Here is a 26,167-nt window from a genome sequence, read left to right on the forward strand (position 1 = left end):
AACTAATAGTCTCCATTACTCCAAAGCCGTGTGTCCCCAGTCCGACACTGTTGGAGTTGGTTGACTTTGAGAGGGCGGGACTCTTCAGAGAAATGAACAAGGCGCGGCCAAAAGGAGCCCCATCCATCTATCACACGTGTAGACAAAGGGGGACTCCACAACACAAAGCTTGATGTGCCCTCTCAAACTTTTGTTGTTGTTGTTGTTGTTTCTTTTTTTGTTTTCATCAGCGACACACGGGAGCGCACAGCCCAGAAGCCCCCCCACACCCCTCCATGCAGGTGAGTTTCTCCTCCGAGCGGGATGCTTGTGTTTTGTTTTCCCTCAGCTCTGGAGGGACTTTTTTTCCCCCCTTCTCATTCTTTCCAGCGGGATTTCTGCTAAAAAAAAAAAAAGTTGCGTCTTTTAGTTGGTGCGTCAGCGCTCCAAAGTTGAAGCACAAAGCAGGAGGAAGAGCGGAGAGAGGGAGAGGGAGAGGAGCGGTTCCCCCCTTTCCTTTGTTTGACGCGGGGCGCTTTGAGGAGACTAAACTTGTCGGGATGCTCAGAGACGCAGCAACAAACTTGTCCTCTTTAGGTTGGACTGCCTCTGAGCTTTAATGGAGGAGATTGTGAGTTTATTTTTTTTAAATGCGTGTCTCCTGGGAGATGTTGCGACACACAAGACAAAGCCTGTCAGAAGTTTGTGGAGATAAAGGACGTTTTTCTGAACGCACAGGAGCAGCAGAAAACAAGACGAAATCATTAGTTCTGATCGCTTAAACAGTTTCTTTTTTCTGTTTGGTCATTCAAAACTTTGTGTTGGTTGTTTTGCCAAGTTTGCCAGCGCACCGGGGGGAATTCAGCACAATGCAATCAGGTGTAAACTCTCCAGAAAGGAGACAAAGCCATGGCGCACAATGCAACTTTTTTCTTCTTTTTTTATTATTTTATTCCCCCCCGAGAACGAATAAGGAGTCCGAGATGAAAGCAAAGAGATGTGATTAATCCCAAAATAAAAATAGGTGCGTCTTGAACACGTTTAGGAAAGTTGTTGGAAACAAATCAACAGGTAAAAGTCGCTGCAGCGTCTTTGTTTCTGTAAAGGCTCCTTTGTTCTCAGACCATACAAAGAAGAGCGTCAGAAAGGAGCGCAAACCCACCAGGAAATGTTTTATTTTTTTAAAAAATCTGATTGAATTTGATTCATTTATTTTCAACCTTACTTCGTGTAAAGCTGACATTTATTAAAGCGTTTTATTAGTGTTGATTTTCTTTCTTTGTTGAACCCAGAGTGCAATAGCATCTCAAGAATTCTTTGCTCAAAAACTCGACTTTTACTTGATTTATTTAAATGGTTCAAATACAACAAATTCAGCTGAAATTATTTAAAAGCATGTATTTGGCTCTTATGAAAGGGTGATCAAATAACTAATGCATTTTCATGCATTCTAATGCAAAGTTTCAGAACATAAAAACAAACAATTCAAGATTCTGAATTTATCTTCAAATAAATCCAGATTTTTGCAGATTTTCTCAGAAAAAAAGTTTTTTTTGCTTTTGTTTTGTTTCTGATTGTCTTTAAAACTTCACACTCAAATAAGCTTAACTTTTACGTAACTTATGTCTGAAGTCTTCGTCAAATCCACTGAACGTTTAGGATTTTCTGTAATTTCTTTTTTTACATATATACACTGTATTTATTTTGAATCAGTTTAATTCTAAGTGAATTTGCTGTGGCAACAACTTTGCTCCTAATCTGTCTTTTATTTGATTTCCCTGTCATGTCTGTGTCCTCAGATGGGATTTCTTAACAGAATAAGCTTCTCCTCCAGTTAAAAGTGAAGAAACCTAAAGAAAAAAAAATGCAGAAATCACACCGAAAAGGTACGGAGCTGACTGACGAGCAACTTTTAAGACGGAGACGAGGATTAAGAGATGGTGCAGCTTCTTTTCGGGGAGAAGGTAAAGACTTTTCGCAGGAGGATTTAGACTTCAGCAACAGCAGCTCCAGTCGGATTGTGTTTTGCTTGGATATAAAATCTTGTGGAGACAATTTTGAGGATTATAACAATACATAGTCAAGCTTTCTGCGAGACACGTTCCAGGCCGGCGTCCTCGAGGTGTTTGGCTTCTGATTGTTCTCAGCAACAGGTCAGTAGTTTTTAATGGGATGTGGCGCTTGTTCAGATTTTTGTTTGCAGGTCTCGGAAGAGCTGTCTGAGCATTTAACCCTCTCTCACACACGCACTGTCCATCTTTTTTATTATATCAGCTAAAAGGGAATGAGGAGTTGTTTCTGTCCAGCTAGTTGCTATATAGACATTACAAATATCAGAATTTTCAAATTTGCATACATTTTTCCCCTATGAGATTGTTTAACGATGAAGGTTGCACTTACAAAAAAATCTTGTTGCGTTAAGTTCATCATTGTTGCTTCTTAGAAATGAAGATGATGAAAAACATTTAAATAGCAACCGACACAGAAAAACTGACTCCAAGGAAAACAAAGCGAGTTGTTTAGGTATCTTAGAGAACCTTGAGACTCGGTTTTCTAATAATCTAAGACGAAAAAATGATGATGTTTTCCCAAATTGTAGATGACATGTAGAAAAAACCAAAAACAAAATAAAACTTAAAGCTGTAGCTAGAGGTGCACTAGGGTAACCATGCTAACCACTCACCTGTCTCTCACTCCCTGACAAGCAGGCAGAAACAGACTAGAAAGTAAGCATTAGATAATCAGTCAATGGGCAAAAACTATAAGTTGGTCAGGGCTGGGCGATAAAACAATAATGCTATATGTCACAATATGATCTGTATGAATAGAACATATGTCCAGTAAAACAATTATTTCATTAAACTCTGATCCAGAACCGCACTGCATTCTGAGGGATGTATGCAAATAGAGGAAAGGCTTTAAGACGCGCACCCTCACCGTCAGTGGAGGTATTTATACTTTGCGCTTATATTGCTGTAGATTTCTCCAAAAGGACATGTGGAAGTACACTTTATAACTTGTAAAAACGTTGTAAGTAGGAGAACAAAAGCTTGACAGGCAAACAAACTACTTGAATGGTGCACAGCGCGTGCAGCCTTTGCAGAGTCACAAAAATTCGGAGGGCCACAACCACGCGTGGGGCCAACATGCAGGAGGAAGGGGTCTCTGCAGTAGGTTTTGTCCTGTGGGCGGAGACGTCCCTGCTCGTGATTGGCGGAGGTCTTGATGTGGGTGGAGATGGCCCAAGACGTGACTGGTCGGATTGACGGTGGGGTTTGAGGAGGCTGGAGGCAGCGGGGAGTAGCTTGGTTGAGTCAGGCAGGAAACGTGTTTTTTAAGATTAATTTTAGTCATAACTTGAGAAAGGAAAGTGCTAGCTGCATGAAATTCGAACATCATACATGTGAAAGAATGTGTAACAATATGGCTTGTTAAAACATCCATAACCAGCCTGTAAAAAGATAGCTAAAAATCAATATTTCTTTACAGACTGATAAAGGGTGTTTTAACCAAGCCATATTGTTACACATCCTTTCACATGTATGACGTTCAAATTTCGTGCAGCTAGCATTTTCTTTCTCAAGTTATGACTAAAATTAATCTTAAAAAACATGTTACTTCCTGCCCGACTCGACCAAGCTACTCCCCGCCATTGCTCCCTGCTGCCACCTGCCTCAAACCACACTGTCAATCCGACCAATCACGTCTCGGGCCATCTCCGCCCACAACAAGACCTCCGTCAATCACGAGTTGGGCCATCTCCGCCCACATCAAGACCTCGGCCTTTGACGATTTGGGCCGTCTCCGCCCACAGGACAACACGTTCTGCAGAGACCCCAACTTGACAAGCAGGGGCGAGAATGGCACAGTTGCATTAGTATTGGTGCACCATTGGTCGTAAAAGAACAACGCTGAGTGAAAGGAGAAAATGAGGCAACAGCTCGAGAGGAAATTGTGGATAAAAGAGTTTAGGTTACATCACTAATCAGCCTTTTTTTTCTCCTGGTCTTAATTTCAAATAGGTAAAACAAAAACTAATCAATAATTACCAGTATCGACTGATATGAAACACTTATATCTTGATATATTTTTCAGTCATATCATCTAACCCTAATGTTGGTAATTGAAAAAAAATCATGAACTGTAAGTGGCAGAACTGATGTTACACATCTTATTTTTCCCACAGTGTTTTATTCAGGAAATATGACCAAATAAACACAACAAAACAAAACATTTACAATTTTGAAGAGCAGATAATGAAGTCAAATATAATAGAAATCAATGGAAGCTTGGATGTGCACACACTGCTCTGAGGTGATTTGAGATAAAACCATGATTCCTATAGCAGAGAGGGAGACAAAATGATTACATTTTAGTGTATAACTTTTATTAGAAATGACTGAGATAATAATAAGAGCTCATTTGGAAGGTTTAGAGTTGTTTCTACATCAAATTCAGTCTGAGCTTTAAAAAGGCCAGAACAGTCTCAATAGTTTAGTTAAAATGAATTTTTTGCAAACTTGTTAACAACAACAGTTTTAAAATTTGTTATGCAAATTATGTTTCACATAATATAATCAAGTGCAAGAGGTTAGTTGTTCTGTTGTTGGCCTTTATTCAGGTGGCAGTACTAAAATGTAAGTGGAATAATTTCATAAATGTTCTGTGATGTCGTAATTTGTTTAATAACTGCAGCAGTTTGGGCAGTGATCTCATCCTCAGGATGATCACAGAATGATGTTTAGTCAGGAAACATTTTGTTCGTTGATGGAACAGCTAAAAAAATAAAATGACATCATTGTGAGCAGCTTTTTCAACCTGCAGGACTTCAAGCATGAAAGAGCGAGAGAGATTCACTCATTCCTCTCGCTCTCCTTCGCAGCTCTTTATCAATGATGTCACTGAGAGCCAATGAGAACTTACTACAGTACTTGTCAGCCTCCAGGCTCCACCCACTCCCAGTCCTTTTTGTGCATGGCAGCCCACATGGTCCAGCAGCATCACATTTTTTTTCATAATGCATCAGTCTGTAGCACAGAGGCAGAGATGAGGGGCTCACGGCTGAAGACTCTGACGCTAATCTGCCATGTCTGCTGAGAAATGAGTCTCATCACTGTAAGTGAGCTGTGTGCAGGAATTAGTTAGGAGAGATGATGGCTTAAGCTTTTAATTAGCAGACAAATTAACAACAGCAGCTGGGATGTCACATTTTAATGTACTTTAAAAAAACTAGAAACAAAATTCAGACTTTAAGGGACAGTGTTTTGTCTATTTTGTCTCTGTTGACTTTGACTAAGACTGCTGTAAGAATCAACTGAGTATCAAAAATGGGTGAATGGTTTCTATTCAGCATCTACTAAATCATATAACGTGCATTGTTAGATGAAAAACATACTTATGGTATGTAATAAAAAATACAAAACAAATAGTTCAGTTCAGTTCAATACGTTTATTGTCCCCCCCCCAAGGAGGGAAATTTGATTTGCAGTCAGGCATTTCCAACATACAAACACGACAATGTCGAAGCGTACAAGCAGCGATTTATAAAGGTTTAAATAAAATTTAAAACTATACATTTCAAAATTTCAATATCTGATTACTCTGGGTACAAAGGAGTTCAAACATCTGTTACTCTAAAATCCAAACCTCTGTTTTTGCAGCCAGGGAGTCCTAACCTAGACAATGTTAAAAGGACACAAACACAAAAAGCAGCCATCTGTAAATTTATAGATGAGATTTAAAACTACAAGTTCAGAAATTTTAAAAGTACGAGTTTAAAGATGTGATTGCAGTGGGTACAAAGGCGTTCCTCCATCTGTTACTTTTAATCGTTTGAAGCCTAAACCTCTGGCCAGAGAGAAGAAGCTGGAATTCTGTGTTTAAAGCGTGGTCTGAGCAGTGTTAGCCTGGTAAAAACCAGGCCCTTGTCCTTCACTTTGCTTTGTACAGAGGGTCTGGACTCATTGCTATTGAGAAGCGATTTCTTGCTGGAGGCGTGGCCTCTGCTGAAGTGTGTGTGTTGTTGTGAAGGAGGCTAAGCTAAAAAGCTAACCGGAAATCGTGAGCGCTGTAAACAACCCTACTGAGAGGAGAAAAGTACAGAGCTGAATGTGACGACTGTAAAAGAGAGCTGCTGCTGCTTTGTCAGACAAATTTATTTTAATTCGGAAGCCTTATCAACACGGACTGGCTTCATTCACTTCCTCCACTTCCGTATGCTAAACTAACAAGCAGACACTGCACAGAACATCAACGTCATACAAAACTCAGCCTTCTGTTTGTTGATTGGCCCAGGTAAAATAAACTACATGCAGACACTCCACAGAAAATCGACGTTCTGTTCTCTGATTGGCCCGGCTAAAAATCTGCCAGCGAAATTATTCTCTATGGGAGAAGTCCCAGATGGAGCAGAGAAGTGAAACTAGAATTGAGCGGAGCTGCGTAGGAAAGTAAGGGCCAGGCTAGAGCAGTGTAGGATAAGCCTTGCTTTTTGAGCAATACGACAAATAAAAATATCATTAAGGGGGGATTGGGTTACCCCAATTCTCTTGTTTGCTGCAATAACAATTTTGTTTAAGAAGTTTTTGTTTTGAACACTTAGATTTCCAAACCAAGCAACTATAGAAAAAGTTAAAACAGATTCAATAAAAGACTTATAAAAAGGCTCATGATCCTTTCGTTTACACTAAAAGTGTATATTTGATGGAACATGAGGGTTAGAGGCTGATTAGTTGGTAGGTCTTCATGGCTAATGCCAATGTTTAGAAACCAGGACAGCTAGTGACCAATTTATGAAGCCTTTTTGTGGTTTGACCTGTAATTGTGACAATAATAAAAGACACATATATACAAACATATATACAAGGAGTGTAACAAACAGCTAACTGGAAGAACTAGATTACAGATAATACAATATAAATAATATATATATTTCCATACAACCATCGTGCTTCCCTGATCTGAAATGTGCTGACCACGAATGATGACATCATCGAGGCAATGATTTTGGTTTGGACCCACTGGCAATACAGCACGAGGTTAGCATGATGAAAACAAACACACCACCAACACACCAGTTGTGTGTTGAAAAAAAATAAAGCACAAGTGGAGCATCACTGCACTACCTATATATCCCCTTCTTTAAGATATTCTCAGGTGTGGGTGATGGCCATATACATTTTTTTTAATGACAACAAATAGCCAGTTGATTAGTTGGTCTCCCTCTAACAGGAGCACCTTTTGATGTGTTATCCTAAAACCAAACTGACTGTGTGTGTTTCTGAGCAGCAGGTGACGTTCACCTGCCTCCTGCTGCTTTTGTAGCACAAAACTGGTAACAAGCAGGAAATGACAAAACCAGTGGGAATCCAGGTCAGTTGACATTGTGACACATGGGTGGGACAGTTCTGGGTCAGTGAAAAGAGTGCAGGTACTGATGAGTCATGGGCGTTCAGCAGGTGCAGTAAAAATCACAGTTTGTTGTTTATCTAAAAGTAAAACTGCGCAAATCACACATTTCAATGAATTAAAAGGTGATAACATCTAAAACCAAAAGAGAAGTCAGGTCTGACAATAATTAATAAAGCTTCAGTCAGTGCTGAGCTCCTGACAGGGTTTCTTCCTCTGTTTTACAAGCTTTACTCTGCAGCTTAATTACAGCGTTCAGCAGTGATGCCATTATCAGTTTTTCTACCATTTGGTATGTGATTGCTTTAAGTAAGCTTGTTTTATTTTAACTGGCAGCATCATAGTGAGCAAATCAGGCCCACTGAGAACAACATTAAAGGGATAGTTCATTTCTTTTAAAAGTGTTGTTCAGTGGAAGAGTTATAAACAATACACATCTTACCTAGATAGCTCTTTGAATAACCACGTTATGGAGAGTATGAGTTTAAAGTTCTGTTCACGACAAAATGCAGTTCTTTCAAAACATTTATTTTGTAGTTTCTAAAAATATCCCTGTAAACATGGCACTGTTTGAAAAAAAGGTTTTCATTCACGTAACACTGAAAATGAGTCAAAGCAGTATCGTAACTATGCCAGGCCTGTATGTGATGCTGTAACTCTGCCACCAAAATACACTAAAAGTAGGAAAGAAGCAGAGGTATTTTAAGTACTTAAAAAAGTAAAAGTATATAAATACCTTAAAAGAAAATGATTTTGGTAAAAAATAATTTTACTGATAAGAAAAGTACATAAGTAAAAATGAAAAAACTGCTCACAATGATTGAGAAAGTAAAAGTACACTCAAAAAACAAATTGTTGGATTTACTTAATTAAGTTATGTCAACTGTTTCCATTTAAATGAGTTGAGTAAATGTAAAGCATCTTTCACATTTATTTTTAAAGAAAACATGAAGGTATTTGGTTGCACCTCTGGAAACAAGGCATAGAGCATAAAGCTTCCATACTGAGTGCAAAATGAAAAAAAAAAAGAAAAGAAAATTCCCTTGAATCTTAGGTAAGATTAGATCAGTGGTGTCCAAAAGTCGGTCCTCAAGGGCCGGTGTCCTGCATGTTTTAGGTGCTGCTCTGGTTCAACACAGCTGAACCTAAGTAGTGCTTATTTAGAAGGCCTCCTCAGTATGCCATCAAGGTTTGCAGAGGCCTACTAATTAGGCACTTCTCAGATTCAGCTGTGTTGAACCAGAGCAGCACCTAAAACATGCAGGACATCGACCCTCAAGGGCTGACTTGGACACCACTGGATTAGAGGCTTAGAGGTGAGGCTATGACATTGTTTTCAAAAGTTTGCGTTTTGATTGCCTACACAAAAATTCAAAAATGTAATTTTGAGCAAATTTACAAATACAGCTTGGGGTTTCTAAACCACCAATTCCATGTGGAGAGGAGTCTGAAAGGATAAACTTTTGTATATTCCTATATAAGCCTTTCCTTGACAGTAATGTTTGTCATATTGACAAGCTAATACTGCAGCTGGTCAAGGAGAGCCTAAGACCAAAATGTATTAAAACAACTCCAATCTCAAATATATTAGTGGTTCAAAGAATGCTGTTCTATGCATTTTTACACCTAAGTCAGTTTTACTTATATACATTTTTACTATAAAAAAGTAATTCATTTGAAAATCTCCCATGTTGAATTAGAAATGCTAAAGCTAGCTTTTAACTTTTAAACAATTAGAAAACTTAAAATTTAATGTAAAACTGACATCTACATAAACATGTATAGTATAGCTGCTGAAGTTTTAGACAGCAGCAGTCTACTTTGATTTCTGCACAGATTATATTAACTGTTAGCTCTAAGATCATTCAGTAAGCTGTTTCTATAGGGAAGATTTTCTTAGGAAATCATCAAAATCTGTTGTTTGTTGTAGAAGTTAAAATATTAATTGAAGTGGGAAAAAAAGGATCACCAATCAACAATTATCTTACATTTTTATATCTTTATAGAATAAAAATTTGTCTCCTTGCAGGATAATTTGATTACGTCCACTCCTTAGTCTCCTTTGGCTCAATCAAATAAACATAGGTCTGCATTAATTTTATACATTTATATTACTCCATACAAGTCTGCAAGCCGGACTGATGTTATGCAGAGTTTATTAGACTAAAACCCAACATCATGTCTAATCACTGCCATGAGCTTAATTCTCCCAGACATCCTGTGGTGGCCCTCAGGAAAGCTATCAGGTTTATTTTTACCGCTCACTGCATGTAGCCTGTGGGTGTTACACCATGTAGCCCCTCACATAAATAATTGTATTCCATTTATGTGGAGGAAATATTTTATTTCCTCTTCATTGAACAACAAAATAACAACACGTACCAGTTCCTCTATATTTTTTTCACCAGTTGATGCACACACAGGTGATCAAAGGCATTTATTTGAGCTGGATGTTTAAAGATTTTCCTGCACACAAATATCAAAAAATTCTCGCTGTGGTTACGATAAGCAAGTTGTCAAAATAGGCAGCAGTAATAATCTTATTTCATTTTCCCCACCCGCTGAAATTAGGTTAATCGTCCTATTGTGCACGAGATTGAGTCATTCAGGACGCTTCACTGTGGATACAGCACACTGAATTACAGTGCAGTAAAACGTTAAGGCCCACCATTACTAATCATGACGACAGCTCTAGTTCTCTAAGCTGAAGGCATTCTGTGGTCATCCCGTTGCAAACTATCAAAGCTCAATTTTACCACTCGGTGCCTGTGGCCACGAGATAAGTTAACATGCTCTGCCGGCATGCTAATACCTAGGCCCCCCAGGGGGTGGTGGGGGTGGGTGGGATAATGAGGACGAGGATGAGTAGTAAATTATTTCTCTATGACTGTGCACAAGTTGGAGAATTTGATCAAGGGGGGCGGGCTGAAAGAGAAAGGGAAATTACGGGAAAAAACAAAACTGTAGGAATGCATGTTTCCCAACACCTTTCATGCCAGAGTTTTAAAGTAATATTATGTTCAGTTCAGGAGTTGTGACAGTTTTGGTTGATCCTTGACAACTACGTTAAGCATGCTTCTGTGCAATGTTGTAAAATGCCATGCTCAGAATATGTGTTGTGAATAACTTCCAGCTACTACCACATCAATTTTTAACTCAGTATCTGTAAAATTAACTGAGCTATAGCAGTTTTGTGGTACCTACAGAGAATTAGCTGTGGTAGGTTTTCTCAATCAAAATGACCACAAAAGTTAATTAGCTCTCTGATGCTGATTTTCTGAGAGGTTCCTTCTAATTTATTCAGTTATGCATGATATATTTCGCTAACAAACATGATTGATACCCACAAGTGATGCAAATGTTTTAAGCAATTAGCATATGGAGTATTTGTTGTGTCACTCAGGTACTCACACACCTATCTTTAACTCGGTATCTGCAAAATTGACTGGTATCTATGGTCAAATAATTAATTGTCACAACGAAGGTGAGTTGGGTCAGGTCCAAAACGTAATCAGTTTAGATGCACATCTAATGGTTATTTCCTAGCCTGGTTTAAACCAGACCCTGTCCTTCACTTTGCTTCTTACTAGGGTCTGGACTTGATGCATAGAGAATCGTTTCTTGGAGGAGGCGTGGCCTCTGCTGAAGTTTAAAATGATTGGATCAGTTCAGTTGGCTGTGACATATGTCACTGTGACGGAGGCTAAGCTAAGAAGCTAACCGGAAATCGCGTGTGCTGTAAACAACCCTACTGAGAGGAGAGAAGTACCGAGCCGAACGAGATGACTGTAAATGAGAGCTGCTGTTGCTTTGTCAGACAAATTTATTTTGATTTGGAAGCCTTATCAACACGGACTGGCTTCCTTCACTTCCTCCACTGCTGTATGCTAAAATAACTAGCAGACACTGCGCAGGAAATTGACGTTCTCTTCTCTGATTGGCCCGGCTAAAAATCTGCCAGCGAAATCCATCTCCATGGGAGAAGTCCCAGACGGAGCAGTGAAGGGAAACTAGCGGAGCTGCATTGGAAGGCAAGGGCCAGTCTAGTTATTTCCTAAAAGTTGCATTAAAGTCCATCCAGTTGTTCAAAAATATGTTTTGCTAACAGACAGGCAATGACAATTTATGAAACAAGAACTTGATTGAAAAATATCTCCTTGATTAAAAAATAATAAATCAGACAGTTCTTAAGGTTTCGACTCTTCTCTACGTGAATAATAACCGTCTTATTATCAGGGTGTGGAAGGAAGCATGAGTAAACAAGTTTTTATTTGTACCACTTTGAGATGCAGAAGTTATGAGTTAGAGAAAAATTAGACCCAATGCACATAGGCATAATAGGAGCCCGCGAGGGGACATGGGAGATTTATTTTTTTGCGTTCCCATGCAATAGTATTGCGTTACCTCGTAATACCTTTTGCGTTCCCTCACAAAAGTTGTTTATCACTGTTGTGCCTGCCGGTTTATTAACATATTCACGTGTTCACCATTAGCGAGTTAGCCTACTACTTTGATTTAGCTTCAGAATGAATATATCACACAACCATGCATAGAAGTATGTCATATGCCGATATTTTAACACAGTGCAGCCATGCAACATCAATGTCAATTTCACAAACTTGTGGCGACACATCCTGTTTTGGTAACCGGATATTTCAAAATAAAATTCTGATTTAGATCAGTTCATATACAAAACAAACTTTTGCATGGGAACGCAAAACAATTTTGCGAGGGAATGCAAAATGTTTTGCGAGGTAATGCAAAGATATTGCGAGGTAACGCACAAGTATTGTAAGGCAACGCAAAAGTATTGCATGGGAACGCAAAAGAATAAAAATCCCCCCATGTCCCCTCGCGGGCTCCGTAATAAGGAACTTAAGAAGCTGAAATAAAAAAAGTATATATATATATATAAATACTGGAGTGACAGCAACAACATGAAACTTGAAGAGACCCAGAACAGGCATGAAGCACAATGCCAAACTGAAAAGGACAGAGAGTTTTTATTGTTAACAAGCTGAGTGGGGACACCTGGGCTGAACGACAAATGGAGACAAGTTGCTGAAAACTTTAGCATTACTTGAGGCCTGACCTGGGCCAGCCTGACTTCAAAACCGGGCTCAGCACAATTGCATTAGTCATTATGGCCGAGCTTCACCCTGATTTCTGGAACCTTGTGACTCATGGTTCTATCCAGCCAACTTGCCTGGTCCAGTTTAACGTTAGCTGCTGTTGCACATTGATGACCGGGGAGTTACGTCACACAGATTAGAGTCATTTTATTTGAACCATTTGAAAGCTACCAAACAGTAGCAACAAGCTAACATCAGAGATCATTACTTTCCTCTGTCATCTTGACTTCTCATCTTAAGCGTCATACCGCTGGACGGTCCGGTACAGAGTTTAGTACCTTTCCTTCAAGTTTGGTGTAGTCCATTATTGTTGTGTCACAAATAAAACAAAATAACATTTGCGCTGTGAGCCGGGCCTTATAATACGAAAAAAAAACTTTGCTGGAGCAAACTTTGTTTGTCTGTTAGCAAAATACCTCACAAACAACTGACTGGATTTCAATAAAAGTTTCAGAAAGTAACCCTTGGATGTACATTTCAAACTTATTTGTGAATTTGTTTCAGGATAAAGTTATACCTTTATCTTTGTTATGTCTTGTCTTGTCTTGCCTTGTCTTGCCGTATCATCAAGATTGTCATTGTAAATGAGAATTGGTTTTCAATTGAATTACCTGTTAAAATAAAGGTTTAATCATTATCTTTCAGTCAACCCAATTTATTAACATCACAGCTAATCGACATTGGCAAACACATAAATATCAACAATCCAGTCAATTTTTTAGATATTGTGGTAAAATTTGATGTGGCCATAACTAAGTTTTAGTCATAAGATGTCATCTTATAATATTGCTTGAAATTGTGCATAAAGCAGTTTTCAAGATTAAAAAAAAAAAGGCCACACCAGTCATTTCTCAACATAAGAGGACCGTAAACTAAAATGCTGGCATGAAAAGCAGAGGGCATTCCTTCAAGACCTCTTTCACTCATAACTATTTTCTGCTGCCATGTTGTTTGCTCATATTATTGTGCCTGCAGCATGTTTGCCCTGTGGGATCTGTTTTTTTTTTCTTTCTGTTTTTAGGAGGGCAAAACCAAATTGCTCACAAGTGCATGACAAATCAGTGGGAAAGCACATAAAGGTATGCACCAAATCAAAATTCACAGAACGACATTCAGTTGGAGGGTGACGCAGCAGGTCTAACAGCCTCTGAAGATATTACTTTCTGCGCCTCTTTCATCCTATCACACGCAGAGATATAGGGACACAATTTCCAGTAATAGCCTTAGCCGCTTGCCTATCTGTCCATTACACATCAACTTATTACCTCCATAAATGCACAGCAGGTTGCTGTCTGGGGATGGACTAGTAATCCCTCTAAAGACTGGGGTTTAATCAAAACTAAATCTGCTCTCTCTCACACACACACACACACACACACACACACACACACACACACACACACACACACANATTCAGTGCCTAACAGGAAGCCCTGAACAGACGTTTCCACACACACACACACACACACACACACACACACACACACACACACACACACACACACACAGGGCACGCATGAGGAATACTATGATGGGTACGCAATGAGAGACACACGTGACAGTAGACCTTCCTGTTAGTAACACAGACGTGTGTAAAAACTGGGATTTTATCACAGACAAATCTGTTATTGTCTGGTGTTTAGGAGATTACAGCACAGTGATTTTAGGGTCCAAACACCCCCCCCCCCCCCCCCCACACACACACACACATGTGTCAGAGGACAAACACAACAGCTTGCACGGTAAATACACAGAGCCGTGAAGTGACATCAGTAATGGTGTGTTTTAATGCTGTGATTAACTGTTGTGTTATCAGATCACAAAGACTCAGTAAACCATTTTTTGTCTGAATGCTGAGTCAGCATTCACTCTCGTTTTCCGATTTATAGTTTCTTCTGTTCGTTTTTGGTCTCTTAACATCGTCAGCGAACTTTCAACTGTTTCAGCCATTTATCAAAATATTAGATATTTCAGGACATTACTTCTTAGATTTTTTTTAGCTTTTGAATTGTTTTTCTATTGTTTACATTTTTTTTCTCAGACTTGCATTAGGGTCTTTTCAAAATCCTTGAAAAATTGTGTGGTCTTCATTTTGTTTCAGCGTGTTTCCTTAATTTTTTAGGTCTTAGCAACTATTTTGCTAATTAAATTTTTAGCTGGTGTTTTGTTGGTATGTGTTGCTTTGGCTACTGTTTTCAGTTTAGCTTTTCAAATACTCTTGTGCTAGTTTTAGACACTATTTTGCTCATTTTTAGCCTTTAGCTACTTTTCTGGTAAATTTCGCTACTGTTTTGTTGGCCTTAACGTTTGGAATTTTTGTGGTTTAGGCATTATCAGTAAGGAAATCCTGGCTTGGATTAAAAATACACGTTTTTTCAAGGTCACCAAAGAACACTACAAAGCTACATTAAAGAGTCTGTTATGGTAGGTCGCTGCTCTTCTCCATACACGGTTATTATTAATGCACATCTTGTACATATATATGAAGCCTTTCAGAGTGAGAGGACAGCTGCTCTGCTATCAGTTTTTGAAGTAACATAAGCCTTTGCAGGTATTAAAGGTTACCTTTACAACTTTTCGGTTTTTACACTTAAAACTGCTTACACTGCAAAATATAGCACTGTTTATCCCCCTAGTTTATGAATAATTCAGAGAGAGAAGGAAATGTGACACGACAGGTAGAAGCTTCTTTCTGTCTTATTCGACTTAAAACATATTCTATAAATACTTGTCACCTTTCCTCATTCCCTTCCAGGAAATCCTTCTGCCACACGGAAAGTAATGAGAAATAACATGTCTATGCCGACAGTCAAAACAAAGTTGAGAACGCATTAAGCTTAAAGGAACAATTCAAATGTTTTGAAGGGTGGTTTTGTGGAAAGGTTATGATCAACTTAACTGATGTAGTTAGATAGATGATAAATGGATTGTACTTTTAAACCACCCTTTTAGGCAGCTAGGCATCTCAAAGCACTTCACGACACAAACTGTGCTCTCAGTTGCCCATCCGCACACATTCATACAGCACTTGTGTTTACAAAGCTAATCTGAGTAAATCATTCGATAGAGACTAATCAGCGCTTCAAGTTTCGTTTGTACACCAATGAGGCACATATTACAGGCAATGAGGGGTTCAATGTCTATTCCAGGGATACTTATACATGTGACTGTACTGGAATCAAACTGACGACTCTCTTTTTGGAGTAGAGATGTGACGTTTGTGAACGTCAAAGAGATGGATGGCCCGGTACAGCCTTCTGTACCTTTCCTTCAAGTTTGGTGTAGTCCATGATTGTTGTGTCGCAAAAAAACAAAACAAAACAAAACAAAACGAAAAAAACAATTTATGCTTGTTTGATATTATGATCCCGCCCACATCGAGGTGGCTCTCTGTTCAATGCAAACACAACCAGGGCCAGGGTAGTTCCAAAAGGCCAGGCTGACTGGAGCCGGGGCAAGCCGAACTGAGCCTTACAATGAAAAATGGCTATACAAACAAATGAGACAAACATGCACTTGCTCACATGAGGCACGATTTAGATATCATCCAGAAAATGATATTTAAAATAACTGTGGAAGAAAACTGACTTCAACTGCTTCAGATTGAAGCTTATAAACATCTCTAAGCCAGTTAAACAAGAGCAGTTTGGGAACACAAATTTTCTCTCTTTTTATTTCTCAGATTTTGTAAAAATATACAATTATGGGTCATTTAAATTTAAACTGATTACTGAAGATGATAGCACAACCTTCAATTGTTTTTTATGACCAATATTGGGGTCTTGGCCTCAGCATAGGGAACGAACGCCCTCTAAGATGCACAATTTGCTGAGCATAAAAACCATCTAGCCTTACGGCGAGAGCGTATACTCTGATGCAATTTATTTTTCCTGTTTTCCACTCCAGTGCGACACATAATCTGAGTGCCAGAAAATAGGTGGAAAAATCCCAAGTGATTGTCCCAAATTTACCAATGTACTAGTTCCAAGTTGGCTACCGTCTGTGTGATGGAACACAGGTGGATACATGTTTAGTTTATTGTAAAACACAATAACACGCAGCAGTTGTATCAGTTGTAGTTGATGTAAAATAAAAAAATCCACATTTAAGCTGCTTTCAGCGACAATTTAAAAGATTAAGGGTGTAGTATAAGCTAGTTGTTTTCTCAGTCTCATTGTAACATAATTTCCAGAGGGAAGCTAAATGAATAAGACTGTGTCATGCCCTGCTCTGGTTATTATGTTTTTAATCACCATGCGTCTGCTGTTAGCAGTTCTGTGCTGTGTCATGTTAAAAGTACACAAGGTCAAACCAATGCTATTTCTAAGTGTCTTTGTTGAAAGAAATTAGATAAAGAGTCAGACTGAGTGTGTGTGTGTGTGTCTGACTCTCTGACAAGCACTACGATGATCTCACACACACACACAGCTAGCCTCTCTGAGTGTTTGTTTAACAGCCTTTGGCAATGTTCATCTCGACATAAAACCACTGCTCCTAATAGAGCTAACCATGAAAACCCGAATGACATGTGGGCACCAGAGTATTCTCAGGTTGAGAGGAAAGATCCAAGTAATGAGCTGAGTAAGCATGAATCAGGGTTTTAATAATGTATTAGCCAGTCAGCCTGCAACGCTTTGAATGATGAGCAGTGTTCGCTTTCAGAGAACTGTTACAGGCCAGCTGGAAAATCAATAAACGGTGAGGTTTTTGCTTGAAATTTTAACAATCCTTGTGTCTCAAATATTCAAAGTCCTAAATGGAAATGGCTATTTGAAATTAATAAGTGATGTGTTGATTTGGGATAAGTATTGGATGTACACCTCCAACTGATTAATTTGTGTGAAACAAATTCAAGATGGCCACAATGACTGGTATTTAAAAACACTAAACTGAATCTGAGCATTATTACGTTGCACTGAATCTTTGTTTAAAATGTTGTCATTAACTATTGAAGTCAAAGCTATCACCAATACAAGCCATTAGACAGATACTACTTTCAATAAATAATCTCTTGATGTACCTCTGCAATTGAATAACTTAAAGTTAACCCAGTTAAAGTTGGCTGATGCAGCCAACTGACTTAAGAAAACACATTTATATATGTATTGGGCAAAAAAAAATGGTGTGGCTGTAGCTCAGAGACATTACAACACATACTCCAAGTGATTCTTATTGCCCAATTTCTTTGTTTATTACTGTAACTAATTAAGACAACCTTGTTTGTTTGTTTGTTAAATGGATTTTAATGAAACTTTCAAAATATATTCATCAAATGTACATGTGCAACTGATTACCTTTTGGAGTTAATCCATTTCAGAATGTTGGCCACAGTTAAATGACATTAGCCAACACAAATACCGATATAACGTAGTCAATTTTTTAATTCAAACTAAAATTTGCTGTGGTAGTAACTGAGAGTTATTTACAACACATGAGAGCATGACAAGATGCAGTATCACACAAGATTGTACATAATATTATAATTTTTTAAAATTTGGCCAAAATGGTAACAACTTCATAATTTTAAACACTGATGATTTTAATTTAAATGTCTAGCATAAAAAACAGCAGTTGATATGCATTTCTTCATGGAGTCCTAGACCTTCAGTTTGCATAGCAACAGATGGTAGTCACAGGGCTGAATTGATTGGTATGTGTAAAGGTACGATGGCATCACAGCTCAAGGTTGTTGTAGTATAGTCAGCACCAAGAAGCATGCTCTCCAGTTCCGGAACGCTCTGAACATTTTTATTTAAGGAGAACATTAGTTAACACACGAAGCATGGACAGCCTCCATCTTGAACCGTCGACCAGAATCAATGCAGGCCTTACACAAAACAACAGTGCCACTTACTGGCATAATTGTTCACAGCGGTACCATGAGTCCCAGATCAATAACACATTAGCAATATTATATCAGGTTATACCAAGATACCACTGTTGTAATGCAGTGATGACGGATGATCGTGGACAAGCAGCCACACGATTTATAATGTACGAAGCCCGCCAAGGGTCAGTGGGTGGAAAAAAAAAACAGCCGCTGGAAATCCGTGCGCATGGATTACTAAACCGTGCTCTCAGTTTCTGCAATCTGTGCACACAGATTACTAAACCGTGCGCTCGGTTTTGGCAATCCGTGCGCACGGATTTCTGACATCTGGAGAGGTTGGACGGTAACCACGGGTGGTTGTGGGAACTGAAGTTGTTCATCAGCTCAGAAAGTGCTTAAGGGATCGTTTTTTGTTCACTAAACTCAAAGTACTGCACAGAAAAGGTTCAAATTTGACTTGTACAGTTTTTGTTCCTCTATCAGGCAGTTTTGGTACCGGGTCTCCTAAAGGCTGTTTCAGCTCTGATCAGATCATCACAGGAAGCCACTCTGAGTCTTCCTGCCCGTGGTTACCAGATGTTTATGGTTTTCCTGACAACGGGGAAGTTTTGCTAAAGTTAGCCAGATGCCTTCTCAGCGTTATATCACAAAATTACTGAATAGATTTATGTTGAACTTTTAGGAAATGTTTATTACTCTTTCAAAAACATTTATTACACCACAGAAACATCTGAATAAAGTTTGAAACACTTCAGAGTACGAGCGGGGCCGCGGCTCCCATCGGGTCATCATTCTGCAGATGAAGCTCGCCACACAGTGACATTTCTTGACAGCAAACTGCACAGAGGTCATCTCCAGCGGTTCTCGGATGTTTATTCTCTTTCCTAGACAACGGAAGCGGGGACGGGAGGGTAGAGGAGGCTAACTCTGTTTCAGGAATCATTTGCCTGTAAAATATGAAAATAAAGAAGTAATAACCACCTCGGATTTTGATGAAACATTCAGGGAAATGCTGTGGCTAATAAGTATGCTGCTGAAAACACAGCAGTGCCTTAAGTTTATATATGACAACAGATCCACTGAATTTACCTTGCAGATGCAGGCTTCATATCATTCGTCCAACCTCTCGACAGATCTAAGCAATCTGCGCGCATGGATTGCAGAAACTGAGAACACAGTTTAGTAATCTGTGTGCACAGATTTCCAGTGGCTGTTTTTTCTCTCCCACTGACCCTTGGTGGGCTCCGTAATAATGAGAGATATCAACACATATTTTAGGTGTTAGTGCATCATAGCCACAGAGTTATTTGCCATTATTTATACACCTACTGTGTTTCTACACTTCCAGCCTAATTTCTGAAAGTTTGAGGCCAACTTGACTGGTGTACAGTACACTACCAGTCAACGGTTTGGACACACTTTCTCATTCAGTTTTTTATGCTTTTCTTCTTTTCCTGTGTTGTGGGTTGGTGCTGAGGTCATCTGGACAATGAAGGAACAAATAAGGAGCCATGTAGTGAATTTAAAGGTGGTGAACCAGAGTTTTTGCTTTTGATTATATTGCATCTGTGTCAACTTTTGCCATTCTCTTAGTCATTTTCATGAGGTTCTGTAATCACCTGGAACAGCTTTACAACAGTCTTGAAAGAGTTACAAAAAATGGCAAGAGTGTGCACAGCTGTGGTCAGAGCAAGGGGCGCCTGCTTTGTGTGGTCTAGAATCTGGGGCATATTTTGGTTGGTTTGGCACTTTAGGATTTGTTACATGATTCCTTACTGTATGTGTTCCTCCGTGGTCTGGGTGACTTTGGTGTTGATTTGCAATGTAGGAAAAAGAGGGAAAGAACAGGGACATTGAAGGACAGTGTGTCCAAACTTTTGACTGGTAGTGTAATTGACCAGAAGCGACTTAATAGGATCCCATATTTGCAGCCACGTTGCAAAACTGTTTTATGAAAACACTTATCTGAAGTTAAACAATAAATTATAACATGCAGCTTAATTCATTAAGGTCACCAAGGTGCTTTAAAATTCATTAAAATTTCTCATAAACTTTAATCACTTTTGGCAACTAGGATGAACCAGACAAAATTATATTTAAAACTAAGTCTTACTGCCTGTTAAGTGATTCTTTGTGGAGTGTTTAGGCTCATTTTCAGCTTTTCAGTAAATAATGTATTCACAGGCTCAACACTATGCATGTGTGCAAGAGGGAAAGCATTTTATGCATATCAATGTTTCTGAGTTAGCTTCTTTTTTTTCCTACTGTATGTGTGTTGTTTGCATGCAGATAGACAAAAGCTGTTTCACCAGACACACACTAAGCTCTCTGATGTTCCCAGCAGTGTGTGTCAGTGCGTGTGGGGGAATGAAAGTTGCTGACACAGTCAACTGTGGCCACTCAGACACAAAGATCTTCAACATGAAAGCACATAGACACAAAGACACTTGTAAATAGATGTTTACTCTGTTTTTTACAGCCCTCCCTCCTCCCATTTTACTGCACTTCACACTGTTTGTTATTTGCACTAATTTATTCCATCCTCATTTCCCGTCTCCTTCTCAGTCTGATTTTTTTTTTCCACGTTCGACTTAATTTTATTTTCTTCTTGATTTTCCTTATCACACAGAGGCGCACAGTGAGATGCTTCTTTGCCACAGTTGACAGCGAAAGCCCCCCACCCCACCCCCACGCGCGCCTTTCAGTTCACCGTCAGTTCATTCAGCATCACAGTGACAGAAATGATTGTAGACAGAAATGCAAATTTGACAGAGGCAACAATGCCAGGCTGAAATGTTAGCAAAACTTCAGGTACCAATTTGCATTTACTTTAAGGTGCATTTTTCTCAGACTTTTAGACACAGGTTTCTAAGATTTTATTTTATTTTTTTAGTCTCGGTGGAGCCAGAGTCTGTCTTGGACTGATAATACGCTGTCACTTTGTGCTGATTCATCTGTCCCTGGAGCATCCAAGGAGGCTAAAAATATTCTGTCAGAACCTTCTAAAAGCCAAAAATCATCTCATATGATGGGAGAATGGAGTTTTTGTTTTATCAAAGATTTTTCTAGGACACAGTAAGCAGAAATTTGTTCATTCCTTGCTAATATCCTTGTAAAAATATCAATACAACACATTCTACAATTGCTTACAGTCACATTTTACAGTGTTGTGTCATGTAAACTGGTCTGTCTGTCAATGACAGTAATGTGCTGGTTATCACCTTTTGGCGTGTGTTTGTACAGTAAGCAAAATATCTCAGGTGATCTATCACATCGAACTGATGATTAAGTCCCAAAGTGTTATGTGGAGAAATAGGCAGTATAGTGTTTTGGTTAAAACTGATGTGTCAGACTTATTTTCACATAAGGCCGCATGAGCATATGGTGGCCCTCAAAGGGCCAGTTGTGATTAATTTCAGCGTTTTATTTTTAACATTGACTAAGCACAAAACGTTATGGTCCTTGTCTCATTGCTACAGCTTAGCCCAGCTAACAAACAATAACTGAGCTCTGTGTGGTATTTCCTGCATTGAAACAGCTTTTTAACATGTACTATGGTGATGACTGACTAAATGTGATACAAACAATACAGAAATACTCGAATAGAATAGAAACAGCCTTTATTGTTCTGCACGGAGAAATTCAGGTGTTGTAGCAGCAGCAGATACATACATCAATCCACAGAAACAGTATATTGCTATGTGACATTATCAGTTGGAGCAATAATAGTAGAATTAAAGACAGTAACAGTAAAAAACAAATGTAGATCAAAATAAAAGTAAGAATACTCATTACTGTAATGGCTATCAAGATGAAATTGGATAAAATGAAAAAAAAAGGCAAGATACTGTGCAGAAACACATAAATTACAGGAAAAAACAGTCATGGCAGACTCATGACCTGAGGGGTGTGCAAATTGAGTCTTACTCAGTCATTAAATCCAGTACAGGAAAAAATTAAATAAAAAAAGTAAGAGAATTTTACTCATTGAGTTGTGATAAGTAGTTGCTATCTTGAAATCTGAATTCCCACTGGAGAGGCTTTTCAGTTAATATTTACGACTTATAAGTGGGAAAATCTTACTTATCAGTACAACTGGGCCACAGCAAAGGTAGCTGGCAAAAATGCAGGAAAATGGAGATTTTACCCAACAAATCTCATCAACTGCTACTTTTCAGCCCTGTGCACCTCTGCCTGGTGGTGGGACACCATCATTTCATAAGTAAAATAATTGACATGCATTATGGGAGATGTAGTTTATGGTCAATTCTGGCTTAATTATCATGACCCCCGCACGCGAAGCGTAAGCTAGAGTCATATTGTTTTCGTACAGTTTTTTTTGTCAGAGATTTTTGGTCAACCGTAGCACAAAAACGGCTGCACCGATTAACATGAAATTTGTTAGGCCTGTAGATGAGTTCGACCTAAACTGCGCCAGTCAACGGTTTTACAATACACCCCATATTTGAGGAGGGGGCTCCTTTCAAAGAGGGGGTCTCAGAAATGCAAAAATGCTTATAAATCAGAAACTGTTCAACATAGGAGCTTCGAATTTATTTTGTTGTTTAGTTCTGATGAAGCTCTATCCATCAGACCCACCAATCAGTGCTTCCACCTCTCTGGACACCCAATTTATCTGAAAAAGGGGTATCTGGACATACAAAAGTGGTTATGATCAAAAACTATTAAACATAGGAGCTTCAGATTTCTTTTGTTGTTTAGCTCAGATGAAGGGCTATGCATCAGGTCACCCCCCCCCCCCCCCAAATCTACTACAATTTTGGGATGCACCTAGTAGCATGGCATTTACTAGGAATAAAGACTTCTGTGTTCTGGTGCATTTGTGCGTGCGGGGGTCATTATGTTACCGCTATGCGGTATCTAGTTAATTCTTAATGCGTCTTTGAAGCTCTCGCGGGCCACGTAAAATGCTGTGGCACGGCACAGCTGACATTGAATTTGACACATGGGTTGGCTACAATTGCATTTTGTCAAAAATGATGAATAAATACCTCATCTAATGGTCATTTAAATGAAATATCTGAAATATAATTTTAAAGAAGCTCTTTGAAGCTGTAGCTAAAAAAACATAATTTTGAGCAGGAAAGCTTCAGATTGTTGACGTTTTCTCTGCGTACTAACAAAGTTTTTTTGTCATTCCAGCTGTAAAATCTGATTTGAGGTTTCCTCTTCATAATGACATCAAAAATTCCTCAATAGAACATCCTAAAAATAGAATTCAGACCAAACATTAATGGGCTATCCTGATTAGGAAGACAAATAATGGCTCTGGAGCTGTTCATGATATCAGGATGATCCATGTATCAAAATCTATCTTAAAAAGCCACAAACCTGAAAATGTGGTTAGGTCATCTTGACCAAATTTGACGTAATCCTCAGTTTGATGTGATGGATCACACTGAGCAAGTTTTAATAAACTTTCAGACACAAATCATTTGTCATTTGATGTACCTGTACAAGTGCTTGTTTTCAGTCAAGCCAATTCAAGATGGCCACCACATCCAACTACAAATTTGTCACTTCTCAGTAGAAAATGATCATAGTTTAAATCTCTGGCTTAAAGTTGGCAGGCGATTTGAATTATTTCAGGGAATTTGCAGACAGTTTTACAGTCTCCGAGTGAAGGATGAATAGAAAGTGGTGGATTGACAAGTTGTCCTTGTTTTCTGAAGTTTTGTTTTCCTTGTTGGACTGTGCCCTTAAACAAGAATGTTTGAATCCTGGCAGAGTTTTGCGTTCTCCATCAGTGTATTTGCTTCTCATCGTTCCAAGCTGACACTTTTCCCTCTTCCCTCCGCTTACATATTGTCTTTTTTATCCTCCTTATTCAAGTCTTTCAAAGTTTCCTCTTTTTTTAAAGTATCCTTGAATGAGTCCTTCTGTCACAGTTGAGATGCTTGTCCTGCTTAGTATTTCCTTTTAACTCTGGTTGGCAAGCTGTTATTTTTTTTCTTTTTTGCCCCCCCCCCCCACACACACACACACACACGCTTTGGTTTTTCTGTCTTATTTTTCCTCTAAAAGAAGGACAATCACGTAATTGCATGTGCCTGTCTTTTAGCAAAATATCTCCTGAACCCCTGGATGGGTTTTAATAAAATAAATCAATAAATAGCAACCAATTAAGTTTTGGAGTCAACTAAATTTAAAAGGGCTTCCCCAGCTAATCAACCTTAGCAGGCACAAACATTGAAATAACTCAGTCAGTTTTATAGATAAAGTTAAATTATTATGGTAGCTAATAGTCATCTTCATTGCTGAATTCAATGCTATGCAAGATCTTGTTTAAAATGCTGACATGCAAGACAGCAATCAGTGCGTGTTCCTTCAAGAAATGCTACTGTCATTATCATTTGGGTATCAGTGTTCCAAATATGATCACATTTCTTTTTCTCAGGCTTTGCAGTTCATTGCTGTTCATTGTTCATTCTGTACTTGTGAATGCCAAGAATGACTAGATGATCTCTCCCTTTTAATTTTGCAGGATTGCTCACTTCCTCTGTTTTTTCTTTTTTTCCCCTGTGAATACCTTTGTCACTGCCTGTCAGAGTCATGTCTGGTCATTTGATCTCAGTGAGAATTTGCTGCCTCGGAAGTTGCACGTCTTACATGCACAGAAAGGATCATGATTTATTACTTTTTGAAAAGATTTTAGATTCGGTGCCTCGTTCCAAAGCTGCAGTCAGGCTCATGAATAAGTCAACAGGAAGATCACAAATATTTTTACTTTGCACAGAAGAAGGAGAAAAGTGCAGTGTTTAGGTTCTAACATTTTGCAATGGGTTTTCTTGTTTTTCTTTTTTTGTTGTTTATCACAACTAATGGCACCGTTTGATGATGCTGTTTGCATCTATTTAAACATATACATATCCCATTTAACATGACACGTTGTTTTGCTTGTGTCTGCACCAGATTGTTTACATCACTTTGCATCCATGTGCAACAAATCTGCCCATACATCTGTGATTATTTACATGTCTGTACATTTATTTGTTTGTTGCATGGCTTTACAGTCCACAGTGTGAGATCTGTTTATATTGTGAGATTTAATATTACGTGTTTGTGCTAACATTAGATTTCCTATTCAACCTATCGGGACACCTCTGTTTTCGAAACAGTCCGAACCACTGGAAGCATTATCTCAAATCGAGGGGGTCGTAAAACTCAGTTTCCCACAGAGAGAGGAGTGTGTGTGTGGTTGGGGCTGAGGTGGGTGGGGGGGTATTTTGAAGTCCAAATGTTCCTATCTCATGCACTATTAAGCGAGGCACTGGGGTGTGTGGGTAACATGGTTTAGAGTCCGTCTGTCAAAGCCCCAGGCCATGTTGCACTCACAGACACACACATCCACGCAGAAAGATATGCATATTCACACACATGTAAACACACACACACACAACTCTCTTTCTTAGTCATCTATTAACACACACAAACATGGCCGCTGCCTCAGGGCTCTTTAGCTCCAGTTCTGTATGGCCTTGTAGCAGATCCCAGAGGTCAGCTGAGACTCGCACTTCATTAATCACAACTGTGACTCTCCCCAGTTCTTGCTGTATATTTCTCTGTTTCGATTTACCCTGTAATCCACTCTGACTTGGGGCTAATACATAAAGCTAAGGCTGTCTTTGACGTGGTTTGATGTAAGAATACAGTATAGCAATAATACCTAGTACAGGGATGGGCAACTTAAATGATGGAAGGGGCCACAATTTTTAGTTGACACTTTCCAGATGACCACATAGTGCTGCACACTTACCCAAATGTAATAAAACTGCCATTTTAAAAATACATTATATAT

General features: G+C 38.9%; 1 long non-coding RNA gene across 8 annotated transcripts in view; it reads left to right on the plus strand.

Annotated features, from left to right (window-relative positions):
- Positions 1–114: 114 nt before the first annotated feature.
- LOC106521605 (uncharacterized) overlaps positions 115–26,167 on the plus strand; it is a 170,447-nt gene continuing 144,394 nt past the window's right edge. For 2 of the 8 annotated variants that reach the window (XR_001310688.1, XR_001310692.1), the window contains exons 1-2: positions 115–281; positions 1,779–2,132. This is a non-coding gene — a long non-coding RNA (uncharacterized LOC106521605). The other 6 variants (XR_001310691.1, XR_001310685.1, XR_001310686.1 and 3 more) reach the window with 6 other exon arrangements.

Source organism: Austrofundulus limnaeus, unplaced genomic scaffold (genome assembly GCF_001266775.1).
Source record: "Austrofundulus limnaeus strain Quisiro unplaced genomic scaffold, Austrofundulus_limnaeus-1.0 Scaffold112, whole genome shotgun sequence".
In the NCBI taxonomy this organism is placed as follows: domain Eukaryota; kingdom Metazoa; phylum Chordata; class Actinopteri; order Cyprinodontiformes; family Rivulidae; genus Austrofundulus; species Austrofundulus limnaeus.